Below are 14,072 nucleotides of genomic sequence, written 5' to 3'. Positions count from 1 at the left end.
ACATCTAGAAAATGCCACAGACAGAAATGCTTTCAGGCTATTTGCTAAGAAAACTAACATAAGCTCCTTATCAGAAAATATTACATTTCCCCGAAAGGTGAACTGTTCTGTCAGTTTTTCAGGCCATGTGAAATTCCTTCTCTGCTCTGACAGGTCACTGAACAGAAGTTGATGGCACACAGTGGTCGCCCAGGACGCCAGGCAGAGCCTTCAGCCACACATGGCTGCAGGTAGTGGCACAGATGCAGGAAGCCTCTCCCTGACACATCCAGCCCAGGGGGCATATTCTGGGCTGAGGGATTCTGTGGTTTGCTTGGGGTTGGCTCAGGACTTCCTCCCTCCCTCCCTTTCACTCTTCTTAGGATGCCTCCAGAAGCCAGGCACATGCAGTGCTGTGTGTGCCAACCTCTTCTGTTCACATCCCAGAAATGGCAGCCAGAACTGGCTCCTTCGAGGCCTCACGAATTCCCATCTCTTCAAATTCACAACAAGAAACCAGAAGAGAGTCACATCTCTGTTTCTGGGTTTTAGAGGGTCCTCTGGGGTTTTCATCCTACTAAACCCAAATATTGGCAGCTGCAGACTGACAAGTCTAAGTTTAAGGGGCAACACAAGAGTTCAGGCAGTGCAGTTGCTTTCCTCAACCAAAGCAGCCGATTTCCAGGTTGCTCATGTCCCTAAGAGCTAAGGAACCAAGATCAACACTGTGCGTGCTTTGCTTTATGCATATTTACATTAAACTTATGAACCTCCAGTGTCCACAATGAAGGTGGAAGCTGCAGCTGGCAAACTCCTCTGATTTAGTGGTGTTTTAGAAAGTACAGCTGAGGAAGCTGCCCCGCCAAATCCCGCTGCACTGGCACACACAGCCGTGTGACAACACACAACATACAGGCACAATTGAGTCAAGCAGGTTTCCCTCATGTGCTGGCAGGGATCTGCCAGATGCAAAGTTCAACATACAGACACACCATGGGCATTAATAGACAAGGAGAAATCCAAAGGAACAACAGGGGAGACTCACTTGTTTCCACCCAGAGAAACTCCTGGTTTTAATCTTTTCAATTTGATTTTTTTTTCCTTTCTGTCTGTTCAAGTTCAAAACTCATTCTCTTTTCAGGAGAGTATTGTCACTGTGTGATGATGAGGGGCAGTTGCAGTTGCAGACAAAGTTTGAAATAAAACTTTACTAGCTGCCATCCTTTGGTTCATTTGTGATTCTCCCCACCCTGCCCTTTCTGTCAGATGTTATCCACAAACTGTTTGGGATTTTCTGCTGGAGAGAAGCAGCACGACTGGGCATAGGTATATTCCCTCCTCTCTGCATTATCACCAGCTGATCTTATCTACTTATTACAATTTATAAAGACATAGATGGCCTCGTGCTCCAGCCCCACTCCAGAAGGAGTACCCATTAAAACACCCATCATTCTCCCAGCAGCCTCCTCCTCCTCCTCTGCAGACTGAGGAAAGGCAGCCCTGTGACAGGAACTGTCATGGAGCTGGTGGATTCCAGGCTGACAACTTCCAAAATCACAGACAATTCATGTTTAAATAGACCCCTCATTTGCCTTGCTGGGGCTCAGCGGTATCAGAGAGACCTTGTCTAGGTCACAGACAACAGGAGAAAGGCAATTTTGCAGTTTTGTTAAAATTTGCCTTCTTTTATCACCCATTCCTATTTCAGGAGAGCAAAAAACACCCTCTTGTATAAGCATCCACTACAAAATGGGAATTAAAGAGGTTAGTGTTTATAGCAGCACTACTATTTGATGCCAAAAATAAGTCTGATCTTTCTATTCAGGAATAGGAAATAACACTCTGAACAGGCAAGTCACTCCCCAATGGACTTTCTTTGAATTTTCTCCAAAGGCTATTTCCTTTTCCTAAATGTGGGAAATACTTCCTGTCTGTGAAGCAGCACAACTCAAATGCTGAGCAGAAAATTAATAAAACAAACAAAAAGAAAACAAACAAAAGGACCTTTGTTCTGGAAAGAAATGGCACCGGCTCTGCTCAGGAAGCATAAAGAAACCCAACGGATGAGAGAATAGACAAATCCTAAATAGGTTTAATGTAAGATGATTAAAAGTGCTTCCTTTGCTGTGTATTTGGCAACACATGAAATCTGAGTCAGAGATATATCCCTTTCCTTCCAGTGCTGCTGCTTGCACTTCATGAATAAGTAAATGATTAAGAACACTTCAGATTTGGCATTATCAGACACATTACCTGGCTCGTGTTGTTTCAATCACAGCCCCAGCTCTGACCAGTGCAGGGGCTCTCTGTGTCTCTGAGCTTGGCTCAGCTCCAGTGAGGAGCAGAAGGCGTTTCAGTCCCCCAAATTCCAGGCTGCACCTGATCTGTATGGATTTATAGCCCCCCACCTTCACCCGAGACCTTCCTCACTCAATTCCAAGCTGGATCCATCCACACTCACCACCTCAGGGCTTGTTTGTGCTTGTTGTCTGCATGTACAGCACAGCACCAGTGATCCCAATTTTCCAATCTAAGAAACCCGGACGTTTCCAAAAAGGCTCCCAGAAGTTGTCATACACAGATGTATATCATGGATGAAAAAAATACCTTTTTACAACATCTATAAAACTGTGATTATAATAAATGTCTGCTTAATTAATACATCAGGACATAAAGCCATTTATTCTCCTCTCATTTGCTATCATTCTCCCCTGTTCAGATTTAATAATGCAAAAAGGTTGCTCAGATGCCAAACGGTAAAAATAATAAAAATACATTTATCATTGATCTGAAAAGCAGAAATGCCTGGCAGTACTTCTGGCACAGAGAACACTGCCAAATTTTCTTAACTGAAATCCAAATAACATTTCACCAAAAAATCTTCAAAACATACCAGGAAATATATATGATGTGATAGATAAAGCAGTCTGAGAAATGCACAGAGCACAGCGAAACAGGTGCCCAGAATAACCATTATTACAATATGCACATTAAGGAGGGGGGGAAGGGGTAGAGGGAGAAAAAGAGAGAGGAAAAAAGCTTTCAAAATGGTTAAATTCATGAGGGCTACAGAGCCTCAAATTGAAATTATCTCACTCTGCACTGATAAATAAAGTGGCTCTGGTACCTAAATCATGACACTAACTATACGTTTCGATTTTTTTAAGTAGTGATTAGGTGGATACTCAGGGGAACCTACTAGCCTTCACAGAGATAACAGACTCAACTTAATATCAACTTAAAAAGAGACTTGAATTCTAACCAATCTCATGTAATGAATTGAAATTCTATAGCTTTCAGAGGGGGGAAAAAAAAAAGATAAAAAAGCGATGTGGCTCCATTCTCTAACTTGCTGTCAGGAAATATAATTTGTGCTCTCGGTGATTCACCTAGCTCATATGCAGCATGCAAATTTATTTCCCTAATAATCAGACCTGGAGATTGCCCAAGAGGATTAATAGCATCATTCCTTATGACCGCCAGGATATTATGCACCTCTGACATGGAAAAATTGTGTTAGTTCTACAGAGAAAACGCAAGGATATTTGTCCTGCTAGACAATATAATAGGCTGGTGCATCATCAGATTACAATGTCATTTCAAAAACCTTGAATACAAATAATGTACAGTGGGGGAAATGTTGGTACAACCTCCCTTAATTCAGTAGCCTTGAATTCACATGTATTTTTTTGCCTGTGCTTTTTTATTCCTCTCCCCATTATAGTCTGTAGAACACTGCTAGGAAAAGGCAAAGGTATTTTATATTAAACCCATCTCTTTTTGTTTGTTCTTATGTTATTCTTTGAGAATAGCCTATATGGACACTGCAGGATAAAATAACATAAAATCCACGGCTTCCTGTTTTTCAAAGAGCTGAATACACCCACAGCCCCAGTACACTGTATTCCATATGTGAATACAGAGCAATTTATTTGCACAATTGCTTAATTTTGATTCGCAAGTCAAAGCAATGCGTTCTGCAGGCTCCGGCATTCACACGGGAAGAATTTTAATTTTTCAAATCTTTTTTAAACGAGTTGGTCAGGAAATTTTCTTAAAAAAAAAAAAAGGGAATGTTTCCCGCTGTACTTTAGACCAAAGAACACCGCCTCAGAGACAAGACAAAATTTCATTATTATGCGCATGGGAGCAATAAGATTAGCTCCTATTGCTGCCCCTAAGGTGGAGCAGCAGGAGGAACCAATGGGACGATGCTAATGTGTATGTTAATAGTATTCTCCTCCAAGAAGTTGGGATAATTAAACATGTACCATCTCTTTAAGACAGAACTGCACACATTTTCTTCGGATGGGTGTTTACAAGATTTCCAATTTCAGGTCACAGCCATTTCTGAGATTGCTTAAGAAAGAGATGGGAATAACTTATCTTATTCATGTATTCAAAGAACCTTATAAAATGTGCAAAACATAACAGTTTTAAGGGGCAAAACATGCATCTTGCCTTGACAGACCTGCTTTGTTATGTGTAGTGTTGTACACTGACCTAATATATTGAACATTTTAAGCTAATATACCTTGTAGGAACCAGCCTTTAATGTGATGGATTTTATAGTATCTCATTAGGGTGTGTTTATATAACCTGATACTAAACACATTTTCAGATTCATGTTCCTTATTAAAATTGTGAGCTGTATTGATTTTTAGTTGAACAGCAACAGAGACATTTTAATATTAGGAAAGGCTGCTCTGAAGTTATTTTCACAGATCACAACTACTGTGACACAAACAGTGCACATATCTCTCATCTTTCTTTACAGCCTCAATTAGAAGAATCAGGATGTGTTACCCCACCTGCTTTTCTATTGGTTGAGCAATTCTCTGCCTCCATTTACAACGCCAAAAAGCATTTTTATTCATTGCTTTGGGGGGTGTTATTTTTAAATATACATACGTGACAAGCTCCCAAACAGTATTTATATTTTTCCGTCTAAAGAACCGTGTGTTTTTAAAAACAAAATACCTTAATGCATCTGCTTTTCAAGTTTCCATAACAAACTGAGCAGCTACAGCAGTGTTTACTCTGATACAGCACACACAGAAACTTACCATTCCGAGCAATGTACAAAAAATAATGACTTTCCCATCCTAATGTCTCCATTTTGTAAACCAGTCTTCAAAGGTAAATCTAATGTCAGCAATAAATAGAGTGGCTCCAATATTTCTCTGAGGAGTCACAGGGAAATAATGATCTTTGAGGCACTGTAAATAGTTTAAATTATTGGAAGGTCCTTGTAAGAAATGAAATACGAGGATTAAAAAAAAAAACCAACAAACTCGATTTCTCTATTGTGAAGTTAGGGCATTTGGAGGGAGCCCAAATTTTAAACGCAAATATTTAGAGAGAGAAATTATCGCTTCTGAGACAAGCAAATCATACACTTATTCCTGACTCTTATTGATTTAATGAACTGCTTGTTAATAGAATGCCGCTTGGAGAAACAAAGAACAGCCGTGGAAGAGTGAGTGTTCCTTACATTCCTGCACTTTTAAAACCAACCTCTAAGTCTTCAGCAGGGAAAAGGCTGGAAATTAAATTGCAGCACATAGGAACCACCAGATTTAATAGAGCCACTTGTGCCATTTAACCACACCTGTTACTTGTGCTACAGCTCTGCAGAAGCAGTTCAGGAATCTCCAGTAAATTGGTATATTTGGCCTAAGAAGTTTTAGGTCTGAACTGGGTCTCAGAAAGTAGATTTCCTTTAATTTTGCCCCTGGCATGCTATTCATTATTAAACATTAAAGTTGTGTCAATTACTTACTTCCATAGTTGATTATTATCCTGGTTATTCTACCAGCTAATCAACGCTTCTCTAACACATGTCTAGCGGTGACTTTGAATTGATGTACAGAATATAATTATTTGTGCAAATTTCTTTTGTTTCTTGTTAACCACTGAAATTGGTTAATTACTTTAATCCCCACAACCCCTCAAAAAGAAAGTATCTTGATTTACCAATTTATTTTTAATCAATATTAGGTTGAGCTTTGAAAGCTGACTATTCAGCCAACGCAAGACACTGCAATGAGAGGAAAAAAAAAATTATATTTTCTACATGTCCTTTAAAGCAGAATGAAAATACCTTCATCTGAAAGACTTTGGTAGCTTTATCAGATCCAAGGCTCTTCCTTTGAGGTGTAATTATTTTACCATTATTACAAGCGAGGCTTTTAACAGAACAGTCATTCCCTCTATTTAAGCAGTAAGTTTTATAATTTATTACAGCTCTTTGGTCATCAACTCGCTATACAAACAGTCGGTCACCAGTGACCAATTACATTAAGGTTAAGCAACATAACTTTAAATTAGAAATAAGCTAATGTATCTTCATCAAGGGCCTGCTGTGTTTTCAGTGCTGTTTATGAGATGATACTAAATGTGGATATGGAGCACGCTCACTGGGACCAATTCCTATCGGCCTGAAAATGGAAAAGTCTTGAGCCTGCTCAGGTCCAGAGCTAATTAATGGGATAACATCTGCTTTACGCATTCTGCTGGAGTAATTTCTATCAACTTCACTGGGAAGATGCATGGGAAACTATCAGAGAAATAAGTATCTATGCTGAACCATATTAATCTGTAGTGAGTCTGGAAATAGGAATTTCAATTCTCCTATTATCCTAGGGATGGGCAGAGGGGGAGGATGAGGGCACAGGGCTTGTTTCTCAGCTGATCCAATTTCTGTGTTTGTAACAGATTGAGTTCTGTTTGCATGCATACACTTGCACACACAGCAACTGCACGGGGCTAGCTTTGTCTCTGGGCTGGGGGGTTTTAAAGGACACTGCAGCAGCTGAAGATGACCACACTCCTCATGCACAACCAGTTTTATACAGGAAGGTGCTTAAGTGGTTTTATTGCATTACTTAAAAACACTGCAGGAATGGCTAAAGAAAAAAATACAGTACTGTAAAGCAGGCTGCAAAAGGGATAAGACACTTATTTTATCAGCCTGTGGACAAGGTGCAGGGGTGCAAAGAGCCAGGCACCAAATAAGTAAGACATGAAGGGAACACTTGGTCACCACAAAAAAAAAAAAAAAAAAAAAAACCAAACCAAACAAAAACCAACCAAACTAACTAACTGACCACAAAAAAACCCCACCAAAAAACAAATAAACAACCACCTAAACCTCCTACTGAAACCCCCTCGACTTCCAAATTCAGGCTCACATTCACCTGAATTTCATCACTTTGTCCAAAAACCACTGGGCAATTTTAACTACAGCAAGGTGCTTAAAACTGCATTTTGCTTGTGAGTTTTTCCTGGTGAAGTTCTGTAGGGCACAGAATCTGACTGCTGAGGAGAGACATTACATTTTTATGCATGTATGCTTTTGTCTGCCTGTGCCTACAGATATGTAAAATGTATGAAATTAATGCCCTTTTAAAAATGTCTATACTGGAAACACATGTATGTGCTCCTACAAAACATATTTATACCTAAAAATATCCACAAATATTCATGACTCTGTGTGTATGCTCAGAAAGAAAAAGCTAAAACAGAAACAGGTAAATGTCTGAGTTTGGAGTGGAAAATCCAGAAAGAATCATAATGTTTTCTTCCTATTATTATTATTGTCTAAGCTATGATTTACAGGTTTAATTCTTTCAAGCTAATGCATACAAATGAATTGCACAGAACAACAAAACAGGAGGGAGGTCCTCACAATAAAAAAATTCCATCAATAGTCATTCACCTTTACCTAAGAGGTTATGAGTTCATATGTCAAGTCTATGGAATATTTCTGTAATTTGTTTGCCATTGTGTACATTCTATGTATTTGTTTGCTACAAGGTATTGAAACATTCAGGCCATTAGGAATTAAATGCTTATTTGACTAACAACCCTTATCTGTAAATTAATGGTATAAAACAGAGTTTTCTAACAGACTGTCACTCACTTTTCTTTAAGGAGATACTACTGAGACAGGTTCAAGGTATTCCAAAGAACTCTGACTTGCTGGGCTTCAGGGGGAAATACTACTATTTACCTGACATTTTAAACTCTCTTACATAATTGTGCAAATTACTGACATGAAGCAGCACCTGCTTTTGTCACAGGCGAATGACAACTCCCCAGCTCTTCAGGAAGGAGCAGTGCAAAGCCAGAGTGGCTTTTTTCTGAACTTGTGTGCAGGTGTCTGTGGGGAGGAGGGAGCTTTGTGGGCAAAGGAACTGGATTTAAAGACTCGCATATTGCAAAATTCCTCTGCGATCCATCACATTTGAGAGCAGAAAACGCATTTGATTTTTAATTTGCTTAAGCATGCAAGATGGCCCACTTCAGCAGCATTGCAATTTTCTGATTTGTGGGCAGGATTCACAGACAGCACACGGCTACTGTTCTTTTCCTTTCTCCTGGAACTGTGCCATGAGGCACCACGGTTGTAACAGGGGTGAATCCTCAATTCTGTTCATCTCTCCCCCCTCTCAAAGTTATTTGAACCCTTATTTTCCTTGAGGGGCTCATTCAGCTGTCCTAATATGTATACAGTGATAATATAGTCATACGCATAATAAAAAAAGAGCTTCAAAATTATAGTCAGCTTAGTAATAATGCAGTGCTGTGCTGGAGTGATTGGCAACTGTTGATCCAATTATATAACTGGTTGCTTCTTAAAATTCAGGGATGTGAGACTGATATATAATGTGCTGTAAAGTGTAAAAGAACTGGACAGGAAATAAGGCGGGTTGAATTTTTTCGTGCTTTGATCAAATTAGAACCAGGTTGATGAAAGGAAATGCCTTGGGTTCTCTGCTTGAAGTTTTGTGTTATACAAAAGGCTCTTGAAATGATCAATTTTGCACATATCACTCAGTAAGTTTAGAGAGAACCACTGCCTGTGTCTTGCAGGGAGTCTCTGCCACAGCTCCCTCCAAAGCCAACCCTGCGCTGGACACGAGATTTAACTGAGATACTCCAAAACGGAACCGAGGAGCCGAAGGAAGCACGATCACAAATCACAGCAATACCCCAAGTTTGCAGGTTTGTTTTTCAGGTTTCTGCTCAGCCCTTTGACTCAAGAAACACAGATCAGGAAAGACAGAAAAGGGTCATCTGGTGAATCCCTCAGAAATAAATGCAGGATTATCTTTGCTGCTGTTCTTTTAAGCATTTATCTGGCTAACTCACTAACTAGCTTTCATCCATTGTAACCCTCTGCCTGTCCCCTGCTTTTAAAACAGCCACTATTATTTATGAAGTGCTGTAGATGTGCAGTGAGAAGCACAGGGACTTTTTGCTCTTATTTTTCCTTGAGGACAACTTAAAAGGACAGAAAAAAGCACCTATGAAAAGGCACCTTGCAGGTAAGGCTGTGGTTCTTCTGTCGCTTGGTCTGTCTCTGAAGAATGACTCCATAGTGGTTAGGCCTGTATGAGACACAACCTCTCTGGTACTTTTCTGGGATCAATCCCTCTGTACTATGTGCAGCTCAATGTAGCGATTTAAATCCCACCGTTTCAGTCTTAATGCATTAACATTTCAGCACTCCTCAAACACATCCTGGAAATCTGCCTCCTCCTCATAATTCTTATCCCCAAATCAGGAATTGTGGAAGATTTGAAGTAAGGCACCTGAGTCCAGTACACATCCACACCTCTGTCAAAAATACAGTATTGTGATTTATTAATAAATTCACTGGGGGGGAAAGAGGAAAGTGGGGGAAAAAATATTACACTCCCAAGCCAGAGTGCAACAAAGTCCCTTGTGATACTCACTGTACAGGGAAGGGGAGAGCTACTGAAGGAGCCACCAACATCAAAACCTGCTGAATTCCTGTTACCCCCAGGATAATACCTGCATGGAAATTCTTTTGTTTTGGCACAATTCCCTGTGCAAGGCACGCCTCCAGAAAGCAAGGCTTCCAGAAATAATATCCCAGGACAGGGAGCACTGAGGAGCCAGGGCAGTAACCTTCACCCAGGCCTTTCAATTCAGTTTTGTGTGAATTACAGCAAATTGCTGTGTGTGCTTGTGCTGGACGCAGAGCAGTTGAAAAGCTGCTCATTTCCCCACCAAAGCAGCTCTTTGGGAGTTGATTGCTGTTCCCCAGGAACTGAAACACGGCACAGCATTGGAAATTACAGGACAGCACAGTGCAATTTCACTAAGGATGCACAGGATGTTATAGGAATAATATTTTTCTGAGTTTCAAGACTGAAGTTAGAGAAGCTCTTCACAATTTGCATGTGAGATGCTGCTCCACTCTAGTGGCAGACACTCCCCAGAGCCCAGGCTAATAAGCAATAATTGATAATGGAGAATGGGATAGAATGGGAGCTCCTCCAGGCTCCCTGCCCAGGGCCCCCTGACCCACTGCAGCACCGGCTGTGGCTGCTCATCCCCGGAGCTGTGGATGGAGCAGCACAGGACATTCCAGGGAATGGCACCAACCTGGCTTTGGAGTTTCACTCTGGGAAAACCACTACATCACAACAACTTACACTGTGAAAACATCCAAACAGGGGAAATGAACATACTTTAAATAATAGTTGATTTCAATTATTTTTCTAAACTTTTTTTTCCCTCCCTTTTGTTTTTGTTAGATCACACTTAATATGATTCCACAACACCAATGCTGGGGATGAAATTGAAAGCTATATTCTTCTAAATGTGTTCCCAACATTCCATTTTTTACAGAGCTGCCAGGGGCTATTCTGCATTCCCACAACGGCTACAAATGTAACATATTGTTTTGCAATAAAAATTAGCTATAAAAGTGTGAAAAACGCCAGAGATCCAAATGTGAGAAACAAGAGAAGGGGGTACGGCTTTCGCACACTTTTAGTGGACATTTTATTTATTTTTCAAATGGAGTAGACATATTTATAGCTACTGTATTTCAATTATCTCTAATTTCACACATTTTATGCAGATTCTAGGCATTTTAATTGCAAATGAGGAGGGAACTTATTTTTAAAAGTGGAGCAACACAACATTTCAGATCTCAATTTTAATTCCAAATTTATCCACATCGCTGTTAAAAACTTTTAAAACCTCATTTACACTGTGACTTAAAATTAGGTGTGATTTCAAACAAAAACAAAAGACCTCCATACCTATGAGTTAGAGCGGCAAAACCTCTCTCACACATTTCCACATCTTTTCTTTCTGAATTAAAATTTTTAGGTAGGAAAGTTTGGTAAGCTGAAATGACATTATTAATCGGTGACACATTATTTCAACAAGAGTCAGTAATTTAATAGTATTGTCCATAACTGATGAAAATTAATACATTACCCACCCTATTTTCTCTTTCTGTCTCTGTGCCTCCAATAACCCAGGGCATGGGTTATTAGCTCAATCCCTGCTCAGCCGTCACTCAATGGGAAATTCTTCCAAGGGGATAAAACACAGCTCAGCCTTTGGCTGGATAAAAATTCCCAGTGTACACTAAAAGCATTAGTGACAAATGCTGCTCTTTTCCAAGTGGTATTCCCGGTAGCTTACTCCTATGGAACGCTAATAAGCTAAATAAAACGTTTGTGACAAATTCCAAGCCACCTGAACCCACTCTGGTCTGAAGCAGGGACAGTTTTCCAAAGGATCCTAGAGCTCCAAATTAACCTAACAGGTTTAAAATCAACACAGGTGCCTATGGAGCCTTCTAGGCTCAGAATCCACTGCTTGACTTCATACTATCCAGTGGACTAGATCTTTAGAAGTTCCAACTACTTACTGAAAGGCATGAAATAATTTTATTATAAATGGAAATTTACTGTCTGGAGCATGCGGAGTTTTTCTCTGCTTTCTTTCTATTTGGTAATTTATTTAAATGCATTCAAAAATGCATTCAGAAAATGAGACATAGCACTTTGGTTAAGACATCTGTATTTCAAACCAACATCTTCAGAACTGCGAGCAGCTCTGTTAATAGTCTTTTTATTTGATTAGGGTAATCTGCTGCTGTGCTGTGTTAATCTTTATCCACTACCTTTTAACCAATCAATATTTTAGGGTTATAGATTTGGAAGGTAGGTGATAATTTTGTAGATAAACTCTCTAGGCACTGCTGACATGGTATAGTTGCATATTTAATATCTTTTCTGAGGATTCACAACTCCAGCAGTGTAAGAATCTGCCCAGGGTTAAAAAAAAAAAAGTTAAACCTTAAATTTTCAAAGCTGTACGCGGGGACTTGGCCACCTGCCTCCTATTAATGTCAATGAAAATTTAGAGGTAAGAAAAGCAATGTCTTTTCCCTCAGATCATTCCTGCTTTGAAAGGAACCAGAGAACAAGAGAGAGGAAATTAAAAGCAACTTCGTACCACAGGCTGACACCAGCCAGGCCTGGTGGTGAGGCAGGAACAGTACAGAGGCAAAACATTTGTTCACTAAATGAGTGAGCATCTCCACACATATCAAAAGAGCCAGGTACGAAAAGTTCAGAAGGAAAAAAATTAGATTTTCTGGTTTTAAAATGTCATTAATATATATCTTTTTTAATTTTGCTCAGCTGAAATTATCTGTTGCTTATGATATTAATTTTGCTGCAGATAAAATTAGTTGTCAGACCTCTGTTTATGGCCTAATTACCTTTTCTGAGGAAAAAAAAAAGGGCAGGAGAAATAAAAGAAAGAACAATAAAATGCAGTAATCTACTTTCCAGCAAGAGGGGTTCCTAGTGATGTGTTACCTGCATGGACTTCACCAGAGCCATGCATGTGTTTCATACACACAAAAGCAGATTTACTTGGGCTGTTTTGCCCATCTGGACAGTGCCAGCTTCTGCCTGCCCTCATTTCTGTGCCTGGGGACAGGCAGGACAGGCCAAATCACCCTCAATTATTTCTAGAGAACAGGGAATCTTGCAGTGATTGGAGATCCTTCTAATAAGAAGACAAGTCAGAAAACGTGAGGGCAACATCTTGAAAAAAAGGCTCTGTAAATTACTAATTTCTTCTCAAGATGCTTCTCCACTTTGCTTCCAGCTTTGGAAAAGGTAAATGGATTTTTCATTGGTTAGAAGTGGCTGCCAGGAATGACACTGCAAAGCATTGTAAAGAAGACTTGTAAAGACTAAACTTTGTGTTACAGATGTCAGAACCAGTACATTTTGGTCATGTCTCAACCCAATTCTTCACCAAGAAGCAGAATGACAAATACTGAATATTTCTTAATAGCTCTTCACATTATATGAAGCTCAAAATTGAAATTAATTTATACAGCATTCCTGTTAATCGAGTTGGAGCCTCAATGGCACCTAAATTGCAGCTCAACCCGGCACAGCTTGGACAGAGCACAGACAGAAGGTGAGCGAGCCTGACCTCAGACAGAGGCTGCCCTTTGAAGTGTTCTGAGCAGCATTGCCATGAGATCTGCCCAGCTGCATTTTGGAATATATTTGACAAACAAAAATTTGTATCTGTGTTCATTTCACAAGATATAAATGTCTCTTTCGTGGTAGGAGAAATCCTGCTCCCAGGAAGTGATCCTAATCTAATCTGACACGCGGTATTTGTAACCCTACTTTAGTGTCCCAGCCTATTTACAGTGTTTACATAAAACCCCCCGAAATCTCCACATTCCCTGAAAAGTTAATCCAGTACAAATACTGACTGGCTGTCAATTGAGCATTATTGACTTGCTCCAGGACAGTGCTTTATTGCCTTAACTGATGAAACTTGTTTTCTTTGCTAAACTTAATTTCTTTTGGGCCCCCTTGGATGAAATGCCATTTATGAGCCTGCTGTTCCTCCTCCCACAGGCTTGGGGCCAACTGTTCCACCGAGCTGGAGTGGTGGGACAGCCTCAAAGCTTTGCAGAAGGAAGACAACAAACCCACTCTGCATTCTACAAAGAAGACCTGGCCCAACAGCAGTCCTATCTCCTATAAATATTTTGTCCACACCGGCTCCAACACATTTTCCTCCTTTGCTTGTACAGAGAAGTGTCTCCAGCAAGGCTGGAAAGGGGCTGTGAACCCTTCAGCGAGGTCTGTGAAAAGCAAACTGATTACCAGGAGCTGAAATTCTCACTCTGGCAGTCTATAACCTTCACTGGGAGCAGGTGGCAACGTTATTTTTAAGGAATTCTGAAATTCTACAAGCTAAAAACCTTGGATGTC

The 14,072-nt window shown here is 40.1% G+C and overlaps 1 long non-coding RNA gene across 5 annotated transcripts in view; it reads right to left on the bottom strand.

Annotated features, from left to right (window-relative positions):
• Nucleotides 1-14,072, bottom strand: part of LOC143693651 (uncharacterized) — a 435,266-nt gene that overhangs the window by 128,340 nt on the left and 292,854 nt on the right. The gene's annotated exons all lie outside the window — the stretch shown is intronic.

The sequence above is a fragment of the Agelaius phoeniceus genome, chromosome 3 (genome assembly GCF_051311805.1).
Source record: "Agelaius phoeniceus isolate bAgePho1 chromosome 3, bAgePho1.hap1, whole genome shotgun sequence".
NCBI classification, from domain to species: domain Eukaryota; kingdom Metazoa; phylum Chordata; class Aves; order Passeriformes; family Icteridae; genus Agelaius; species Agelaius phoeniceus.
This window is presented reverse-complemented; position numbering and strand designations above follow the sequence as displayed.